Raw genomic sequence first — 10645 nt, 5'->3', positions numbered from 1 at the left:
AAAAAAACTTAATAAAAATTCTAGACGCTGTTTAATGTCTACATATTTACACATTTTCAAATTCCAAAGAGTTTTCCGCCATACCATAGGCTGACACGAACAAACGCAAGACAACAAAAAGCGTCGCTAAAAAACTACACACATTTGGGATAATGCGCGAAATACATAATTTGCGACGCTTTGTATATTAGTTAGGACACAAAAAAGCGTTGATATTCTCGACGCTTTTCTTGTGTCCTTGAAAATTTTTGACTCACATATTTTCGACGCTTTTTAGCAGCGTCGAGAAATAATTTAAAGTCGATAAAAGGCCTAAAAAGCGTCCAGAAAACACGCTTTTTGTAGTAGTGATAGTTAACATGTTTGCTCGCAGGTGTTGCATATAAGACAAGCTTCAAAAAAAGATGGACGCTGCGAACTACCGAGCTGCGAAGTTTAAAGCTACCTTGACTAAAGGAGACATGAGCATTCCTCCTCTTCCCCTAGTATATTTTTTATCGTTACGATCTGATTTCTCCTCCATCCATTACTTGCTTCTTTTACTAACTTGCATGATTATGTGACTTTTCATTTCATAACCCGAAGAGCGATGGCTGAAGGCTCTTTGCAGGCTACGACCGTTAAGATGGACCATCCAAGCTTCCCCGGCTACTCTCAACATACCTAGGGCTTTGAAGCTGAAGGAAGTTGGCCCCCAGAAAAGCGCCCTTGTGTTGAAAGCGAGGATGAAGAGAATAATGAAGAGGAGGAAGATGGTGAGAACCCCGAGTTCTTATTCCCGAAGGCCTTCTTGACTTATTTCAAGGGAGAGCACATGTTTATGGTCGAGGATATGATGGCCCACTTTGTGACTACTTATGACGAGCATGAAGTTAGGGTGGATCCGGAGAAAGTCGTTACTGGTGCCTTTGGTGATTACCTAAAGGTAATTTTCTTGTACTATTATATCTTGTGTTTGCTTCTCCTTTTCTTGGGCATTTTGTGTTAATCCTTCATTTTTGGTTTAAGCTGGCGTGACTATGGCAGTCCAAATTGAAAAATACTAGAGGAATCCTCAGTATGGTGTTCAAAAACTCCAGTTTGAGCTTTTGGAGGCTTGCAATGAGATTCACAAGCTGAAAGAAGACCTCTGGTTGGCCTGGGAGGCTTTGGACAAGGCCAAGAAGGACATGGTTGCTGCTCCAACAAGGAGAAGGAGAAAGCGGTCAACCGGCTTAAGAGGAGGATCACCGAGCTGACAAAGGTGAAGAATGAGTTGGTTGAGGCTATGTCTAAGGTGGATAGCCTTACTTAGGAGGCCCAAGGGCAATTTCAGGATGTGGTGATTGATGCATGGAAAGAGACTCAAGCCGTTCAGGATCTTAAGGCCGAGTTGGGGTGTGGGACTTTCGAGGCTGGGGTTGCTGATGTTCAGACTCATATGGAGAAGGCCTTTGCTGCCTTCAGGCTTCAAGAGTCTTATTCTCGGGTACGTGATAAGATAGGTGCTCTAATCGTGGAGGATGAGGCGGAGGCATAGAGGAAGGTCTTAGCTGAGTAGGGTCTGTAGAATGAGACCAATGAGTAATTACTTTAGCTTAGCTTTTGTATTTAACTTGCGTAAGTTATTTTCTTAGGTTGTACTTAAACTTGTAGCACTTTGTTTTTGATTTGATGAACCACTTAACTGTTGACTTAACTTTATTGATGTACTGAAATTTCCTGTTTTTTCTTCGTCTTTCTCTTGTTGAGTTCTTGCATATAACTTGATGATTTCTCATGAATTGTTGAACTCTAGGGGCTAAAACGCCCCGAGTACTTTACTTATTGACTTCAGTATGCCATTCTTGCTCTTTCGAAGGAGTTGTGGGCTAAACGAGCCCCATGTTATCGATTTATGAAAAATGGGGGGGGGTGCTTTAGTTTTTATCTCGCATTTTTAGTACACGCCGAGGGGCTAAACGAGCCCTCAGTTAGTTATAGATATTAGAGTAATAGACTATTCAATAATAAAGATACATTAGGGGCTAAAACGAGCCCCAAGTTAAGAGTTGCATGAGAGCTAGGGAATCCAACTCTTGAAATAAGTTGAGGGCTCAACGAGCCCTAAGTTATTGAGAGTTTGAGAGCTGAGCTTGCCTATCCCTTGGGGTAGGCTGAGGGCTAAATGAGCCACAAGTTATGTGTAACGACTTGGCCAGGACTCTATCTTAAATGTTTAAGCATAGGTTAGCATCTTTCCCTAAACATTGGAACAAACTCGTTATGCTAACTCAGCGAACCAGAATGCCCTATGTCGGGCATGTAGTGCTGTTAAATGTTTGTCGGCTATGCTATTAAGCGATATAATAGACAAAAAATAAATTTCAAGCAAGAAAATAATAAAGAATACAAAACAGAGGAGGCAAACATCCCATCTGAGGGGGAGCTTTTCATTATATTAACATAAAGAAAAAATATTACAATGATGCACTATAAAAAATTAATCTCCTCGCATCAGCTCTTACTGCCCCTAGGGCATCATTGTAAGGGATTGACATGCCTAGACATAAAATCTTTATAGGTTGTCCGCATTCCATGGTCTGGGAGGTCCTTGCCATTAGGAGTCTGTAAGCGAAAGGTCCCCGGGCGAATTACCTGTTTGATCTTATAAGGCCCTTCCTAATTTGGGCTCAACTTTCCCAATGTGATGGGCTTGCTAGCAGCTTCGCATTTTCTGAGCACCCAATCTTCCTGAGCTAGGGGTTTAGCCTTGACTCTATTGTTGTAATAACAAGTTATTCTTTTCTTGTATGCTATGGAGCGAGGCAAGGCATTTCCTCTTATTTCTAGGAGTAGGTCTAAGGCCAAGGGTTCAATTCATCATTTTGGGCGTAGTCATTGAAGGTGACCTGAGGAGATGGGATTCTGACTACCATTGGGAGCACAACATTACTTCCATACACTAAGGCTAAAGGAGTTTGCCCCGTAGCCTTATTGGTAGTGGTACGAATGGACCACAAAATACCAGGCAAGTCATCCACCCAAGAGCCTTCCGTACCCTCTAGCATTGTTTTTACCCCCTTCAAGATTGTTTTTTTTGCTGCTTCGGATTGCCCATTTTTTTGGGGTCAGCATACAATCAAGAACCTAGTTTGAATTCCAAAACGGCCACAATATTCTTTAGTCGGTGTAGGGAATATTTCTAGAATCCCACACTTGAGCCCCATTGTAATCATAAACTTAAGTATGGTGACGTCCAAAGGGAAGGAAGCTAGAGCAAAAGAGTCGCCAAAAAGTTTTAGGAACTTGTAAACCGTTCACAAGGTGAAGGTTACACCCCTTCACGATCCATGAGATTGTTAACTCCATAGTGGTCCTGAACCATGACTGGATATTCGATATTCGAAGATGAAGGAACAAATCCAACCTAAAAGAGATTGAACCTGCCCTAAAAATAGGCCTCTACTTTACTCTTCTCCTATTCATGTGTGATTTCTGACTAACATACAATCATTATATTAATCCTAAATCTGTTTAATCTATGTTGGTTGAATATTAATGCATAAACAAATCTATTACTGGCGATCACTTGAAGTAAAATAATATTAACCTAAATTATCTTATTAATTGTGATTCAAGTATAAATTCCCTTTAAAGCTGCAAGAGAGTGCTTGATCAAGCTTTAACAATAATAATATCAAGCAACATAATATTATTGATATAACAATCATCATCTTCATAACAATCTCATCAAAGCATAATAATATTAGCAAGATCCTTGGCATGATACTAACATGGTTAATAACAAATCCTAGCATGTCACTACAAAATAAAAATCAAAGCTTTAGCCTTAGCATGATACTAACATGATAGAAGAAATAGGAAGCAACCTAAGCATGATACTAGAAGCATACATGATATTAGAAATATTAGTTAATACCCTTAACATGATACTAGGAATCATAAAGACATTCTAACATGATACTAGGAATTAAAATAATCTAAGCATACTTTCTAAAGATACAACAATAAAACTACTTACTTTGTTGCCTCGTACCTCTTTCTATCAAAACAATACACACATTAGTTACTTCAATGAAAATATTAAAAAATAAATCTAATTAAAGAATTGAAATAATATTTGGGACCAAACCCTCAAAAAATATCAATCTTTCATGTCTAAGGAAAAGGCAAATCGGAGCTTGGCTATGTGTGTCTAAGTCTCGTGAATGCGGTATTGTGTTTGTAAAAAGGCTAGACAAAAGAGAGAGAAATAATAAGCTATTAGCTTTGAGAGAGAAGAGAACAAAATTATATTATTGTTGATAATTGAAAACGGGGAATAAGGACCCTATTTACAGAGAAAATAGTCCTGAAACGATCAGAAAAAGATCGAATTCGATTCGGAGTAAAACTACTTCCATCGCGGCGCAGCACGATGAGATTGTTTTTTGCGGATTTTGGTTTTATCATTTCTTTTGATCCAAAAGTTGAAATAAGTCATATAATATGTTGTTGGAATGCTCTTGAATTATACTTTCCATCCCAGTTAGAATTAGATTAAAATATTTTGTAGAATAAAGAATATGGTCGAAATAGTGGAAGGGTGTTAGTTTTGGATAGAGTTTCGTATTTCTATCATATCTTCTTCGTTATAGCTCGACATTAATATTATAATATATCATTGGAAAGACAATCTCAAGATATATCCAACCATATAAGATTTGGTTAAAAATTATGAGGCAAAAAAATATTATATGACTATCTTTGAACGTTTTTCATTTTGAATTAGGACTTAAAAAAAGGAAAGTTTTATTCAATTTTAAACTCTTTAATCTTATCTTTTCAAAAAGGATGATTAAGATCTTTTAGAAAATTATAAAATATTCTAATGAATCCTAATTAGTTTAGGAATATAATTAAGATTAGTGGTCCCTTCACATTATCATTGGGTCACACATAAAACTCGTTTTAGGCCTAGATTAGTATTTTGACCATAACTTACTTGTTATAACTCGAAATTGGGCTTATAATATTCGTTGAAAAGGTATTTTCAAGCCTCATACAATTACACAATTATTTGACCCTAATTATGAAATATACCAAACTGGATTGTATGTAGGATACAAAATGAATGATTTTTATTAAAAACAGGGGAATTCACGAGACTTTTTCACATTTCACCTTGCTTGATAATCAATGATGTGAAAGATATTCATCACTCGTTTTGGTTTTTGGTGAGACACAATCAGGTGTCTTTAGTCGGCCTTCCGTTGAACTGCTGGCCATTGTATAAGATCAAGATGCAGGGCACCACAAAGCGGGTGATGAAGTTTCTCCATGTGAACTTCTTAATTTGTTTATTAGTGATTGTTGCCTCTGGATCCGCATCAACCTACTTGGTAAAATAGTTAGCATCTACTATCAGAAACTTTCGTTGTCCCGAAGCCACAGGGAAAGGCCCAAGGATATCCATGCCCCACCGATAAAAGGATAAGACTGATTAAATTTATGTGAGGGCATTGGCTGGGAGATGAGGGATATTAGTGAACATCTGACATCTTTCACATTTCTTTATAAGTTTCATGGCATCATGCCTTAGGGTTGGCCAATAAAACTCGGCCTTTAGCACCTTTCCTGCTATGGTTTTTCCGCCCTGATGGCTACCACATGCCCCTTCATGAATTTTTTATGGACATAATTTCCCACCTTCGGGGTGATGCACTTAAGAAATGGGTGAATAAAGGATTTCTTGTAAATCCCGTCATGTAGCATGAACCACTCAGCACGCTTCTTGATTGTCTGATAGCCGGGGGTGTTAGTTGGAAATTCCCCCTTCAAGAAAATAATGATTTGGCCCATCCAAGTATCCCCTATATCGATTTCCATGATGACAGGTTCATGAGTAATTGGTTTTTCTGAAGGATTTATGTCTTTGTCAAGTGCAATTACAAGATATATAATGGATCAAATTATGGAGATAATTAAATTAATTCTATTGGGTCGTCATTATCTGTTGCTAGATGTGATCAATGATCTTTGGGCTAGACAAATATTACAATGCCTAATAGAATGGATCCTATAAGGTCACACAAAAAGGTGATGAATTGAATAAAAGAAAGAAACCTAATTTTGGGCCTCATAGAGTAGTCGGCCATAGGGGATTGAAGAGGGAATATTGTGGACTTGGTTTGGACTCTTATTACACATATGATGTATAATTAGAGGCCTTGTCCAATGTTTAATATAAAACACTTAACCAATCAATTGAGGATTGACTAGTGAGCAACCAAACCCTAGCCTCACACAATCTTTCTCCTTACACCTTTCCTCCCTCCGATCCGTAAAATTTTATGGCCTCCTTGTTCAAGGTGGTGCACGGTGGTGGTGTTGTTGTCGGTTTTCTCCTTCCCACTCCGTAGAAGCTGGTTCGAAGTGTTCGTGCCCAACTACCTAGCAGTAGTGGAGGTTCAATCCTATCCCGTGGACTAAGTAGGGAAGCAACGCTTGAGGCTTTATTATCTCCCTAATTGTCAGTCATTCCCTTGTGGAAATTACACGTCAAAGGTATGTATTATGTGATTCTTTATGTATTATTCTTGTAGATCTTGTTTAGGTGCAAACAAATATGATTCGTGAAATTCCGCATTATATTACCTAAAACCCTACAGTGGTATCAAAGCCTCTTGCATTTACTCGTATTGATCATAATTCTTTGATGTCCATAATCTTTATTTTGTAATTCTAACTCAGATTTCAAGAAATGATTTGTAGATTAATATGATCTCGACATGTGATGCAATCATATTATCAAATCGACACATATTGACTTAAGGAATTTGAATATTGTACACTTGTCTTAGACAAGTGGGAGACTAAAGGATTTATATCTTCGTCAAGTGCAATTACTAGATATATAATGGATTAAATTATGGAGATAGTTAAGTTCGTTCTTTTGGGTTGTCATTATCAATTGCTAGAAGTGATCAAGGATCTTTTAGCTAGAAAGATTGTCCAAATCCCAATAGAATAGATCCTATAAGGTCACACGAAAGGGTGATGGATTGAACAAAAGAAAGAAGCCCATTATTGGGCCTCATGGAGTAGTCGACCATATGGGATTGAAGAGGGAATATTGTGGGCTTGGTTTGGACTCTAATTATACATATGATGTATAAAATTTCCTAGGGTTTGATATACAAAACTTAACCAGTCCATTGAGGATTGACTAGTAAGCAACCAAACCCTAGCCTCACATAATCTCTCTTCGTACTCCCTTCCTCCCATCTGTACAACTGTACGGCCTCCTTGTGCATGTTGATGCACGATGGTGGTGTGGTGGTGTTCGTTGTTGGTTTTCTCCTCCCCTCTCCGTAGAAGGTGGTTTGAAGTGTTCATTCCCAACTGCCTAGCAGTAGTGGAGGTTCAATCCTAACCCGTGGACTAAGTAGAGGAGCAACACTTGGGGCTCTATTATCTCCCTAATTGTCAATCAATCGCTTGTGGAAATCACGCATCAAAGGTATATATTATGTGATTCTTTATGTGTTATGCTTGTAGATCCTTTTTAGGTGCGAACGAATATGATTCGTGAAATTTCGCATTATAGTACCTAAAACCCTACATTTTCTAAGACCTCCCAAATGATGTTTTTGTAGGACTTTATTTGTTACTTTAATGAAAAATTTAATGAATCATATTTGTTCGCACCTAAACAGGATCTAAAAGCATAACACATAAAGAATCACATAATACATACCTTTGACGCGTGATTTCCACAAGCGATTGACTGCCAATTAGGGAGATAATATAGCCCCAAGCATTGCTTCTCTACTTAGTCCATAAGATTCGAATCAGCTGTCCACCAATACTATATTGGTTGAGTGAAGGAGGAAAACCATGATCACCACCTTTGCGGACAACCGGCGACCACCACGAACCACCACCACAATGCACACACCACCAGCGCACACCAAGGAGGACGGATGAGGGTGAGAGAGATTTGTGAGGGGTTTGCTTGTGTTTGCTAATTAAGGTTTGATCTGTGATCACTAAATGTTATGTTCAACCCTAGGCACCTTGTCTATTTATAATCATATTATAAACTAGAGTAGGAAGAAACCCCAATCCACCTAAACTCTTCCATAAGACCGGCCCCCTAGAGAGAGAAAGCCAATCATGGGCCTCTTCCTCTAATGCTCAATCTAGGCCCTTTGTGTGACCTTATAGGATCCGTTCTAATGGGATTTAGGCTACTAGCCCAAAGTTCGTAATTACTTCTATCTATGATAATACGACGACCCAAAAGAACGAACTTAATTATCCCCATAATTTGATCCATAATATATCTAGTAATTGCACTTGACGAAGACATAGATCCTTCAATCTACCACTTGTTTGAGACAAGTGTGCAGTATTCAAATTCCTTAAGTCAATGTGTGTCGATTTGATAATATGATTGCATCACATGTCGACATCATATTATTCTACAAATATTTTCTTGAAATTAGAGTTAGAATTACAAAACAAATGATTACTGAGTTATACATTTGAGCGCGGCCACGCATTCAATGAATTATCCCTCTTCAAGGCGCGATGACACTTTCCTAATCAAATAGATAGACTCAATCTAATCTTGTGGCAAGAAAAGCTCTCACTCAATTCTTGAAGTAACCAGGAAACATCCTTTATAATCTCCATTTACAGGTAGACGTTTGAATGTAGCACGGTTAAATCAATCATTAAATGGAATCAGTGTTCCACTTATGTCAAAGGAATCCACTAATATATATCCAATCCGAAAGTTGTATACTTGAACTACAAAGTAGGTCAAAGGTTCGATCATGCATCATTCATGTATATCCATGTGATTAACCGAGCATTACTATATCGGTACCCTTATAGCCCATAAAACTGCGCTATCCAACCAATCTTACATGCTAGTCCATTAGATGAAATCATTTATGTCCAATTTAATGATTTCAAACTAGGAATTTAGTTCACTTATGGTGTTTCATTCATCAGGTCATCAACCTTATGAGCCCAATAATTCATAATTATTTAAGACATTTTATTTAATATCAAAAACCATAATTAAATAAGATAGAAACTTTATTTCAATTTATAAAAATAATTTTGCAAGTTAATCTATTACTTACGTAATATGTTTTCCCAAAACATACACAACTTAAATTACATAGCTTACTTCAATCCAAGAACCTTAATATGACTCTCATACCTTGGTTATGGAAGGGATTTAGTAAGTATAATTCACGAGACATTCTCATAAATATGAGTTTTTCAACTTCTAAATTTTAATATAATATTCATCTCCATACACCAAGAATCATCCCTCATCATTTTTCTAGGAATTAGGAACATCTAATTGTATTCCAATGTTACAATGGATTTTGATTGAACTCGATCGTCACTTGTTCTTAAAACACGTGAGTCAAATAGACGAGTATTGGTGTAGGTGTTGTTTGAAGTTCGCCTACGTTAAACATAGTGGTGAATATGCTTGACACTCATAGGAAGTGAGAATTGACATAATACGATTTGGGACAAGTAGGGAGTCCCCAATAAGTTTTTAAGGATCTTGTAAACCGTTCACATATCATAAAAGGCAACCATGATAAAGGGACAACAAAAGGCAACAACGATTGACCCGTGAAGGTTACACCCCATTCATAATCCATGATATTACTAACTCCATATAGTTCGGAACCACGAAAGGAGGATCGGGGATGATGGTACGAAGTGAGTCATGGAGTCACATTCGCCCGTATTGGCCTCTACTCGATTCTTATAGTGGAAAGTGATTCCTGCGATCTCAAAGGCATGCAAATAAAATATTCAACTTTCTCAAATCTATTATTATGCTAAATTGGTTGAATATTAATGCAACATATAATTCTAAAATATTCGTGATCACTTGATTAAAAAACAAGATTAAAAAGGAACCTAAATCGTTCGTCCAAATTATCTTATTAGGCGTGATTTTCAATTACATATTCCCTTTAAACATGCAATATGGCGATCATAAATAATAATAGAATAAAAATTAATATTGGAAGCAATTTAACAATAATAATGTTATTCAAATAAAATAATAACCCTTATCATGACAATAGAAATAAGAAAATAAAATAATTAATTATTTTAATTAATTACTCATATTATGCGCGTTCCTTAAACTTACTACATCATGAATAAATTGTTAGTAACTTCAATAAAAATATAAATCAAATTGAAACAATTAAATAAAATAAAAAGTAGAGTTGATTTGGTCCAAACCCTCAGTCAATTATACCTTTCACGCCTTGTTTTAAGGATAGAATCTCGGGTTAAGTATGGACTCCTTGGAGTGCTTAAGGAAGAAATGATATAATTAGAAATGTATTGTTACGGCTTAGAGTATGAGAGAGAGAGAGAGAGAGAGAGAGAGAGAGAGAGAGAGAGAGAGAGAGAGAAGAGAATAATTTCTGGTGTAAAAGAGAGGAGGAGAGAATCATTTTGTCCTAAACTGCAGAAATGAGGGTCATATTTATAGAGGAGACGAATAGAGGGATGCACAGAACCCTAGAAAAGATAAATCCACAGAAAACCCTAATTTTGGCACCGTGGTATGGTAATGGGAATTGTTACACGGTACTATCCACTGTGGCATGGTACACAATGACGT

This window comes from Chenopodium quinoa, unplaced genomic scaffold (assembly GCF_001683475.1).
Source record: "Chenopodium quinoa cultivar QQ74 unplaced genomic scaffold, ASM168347v1, whole genome shotgun sequence".
Classification (NCBI taxonomy): domain Eukaryota; kingdom Viridiplantae; phylum Streptophyta; class Magnoliopsida; order Caryophyllales; family Amaranthaceae; genus Chenopodium; species Chenopodium quinoa.
This window is presented reverse-complemented; position numbering follows the sequence as displayed.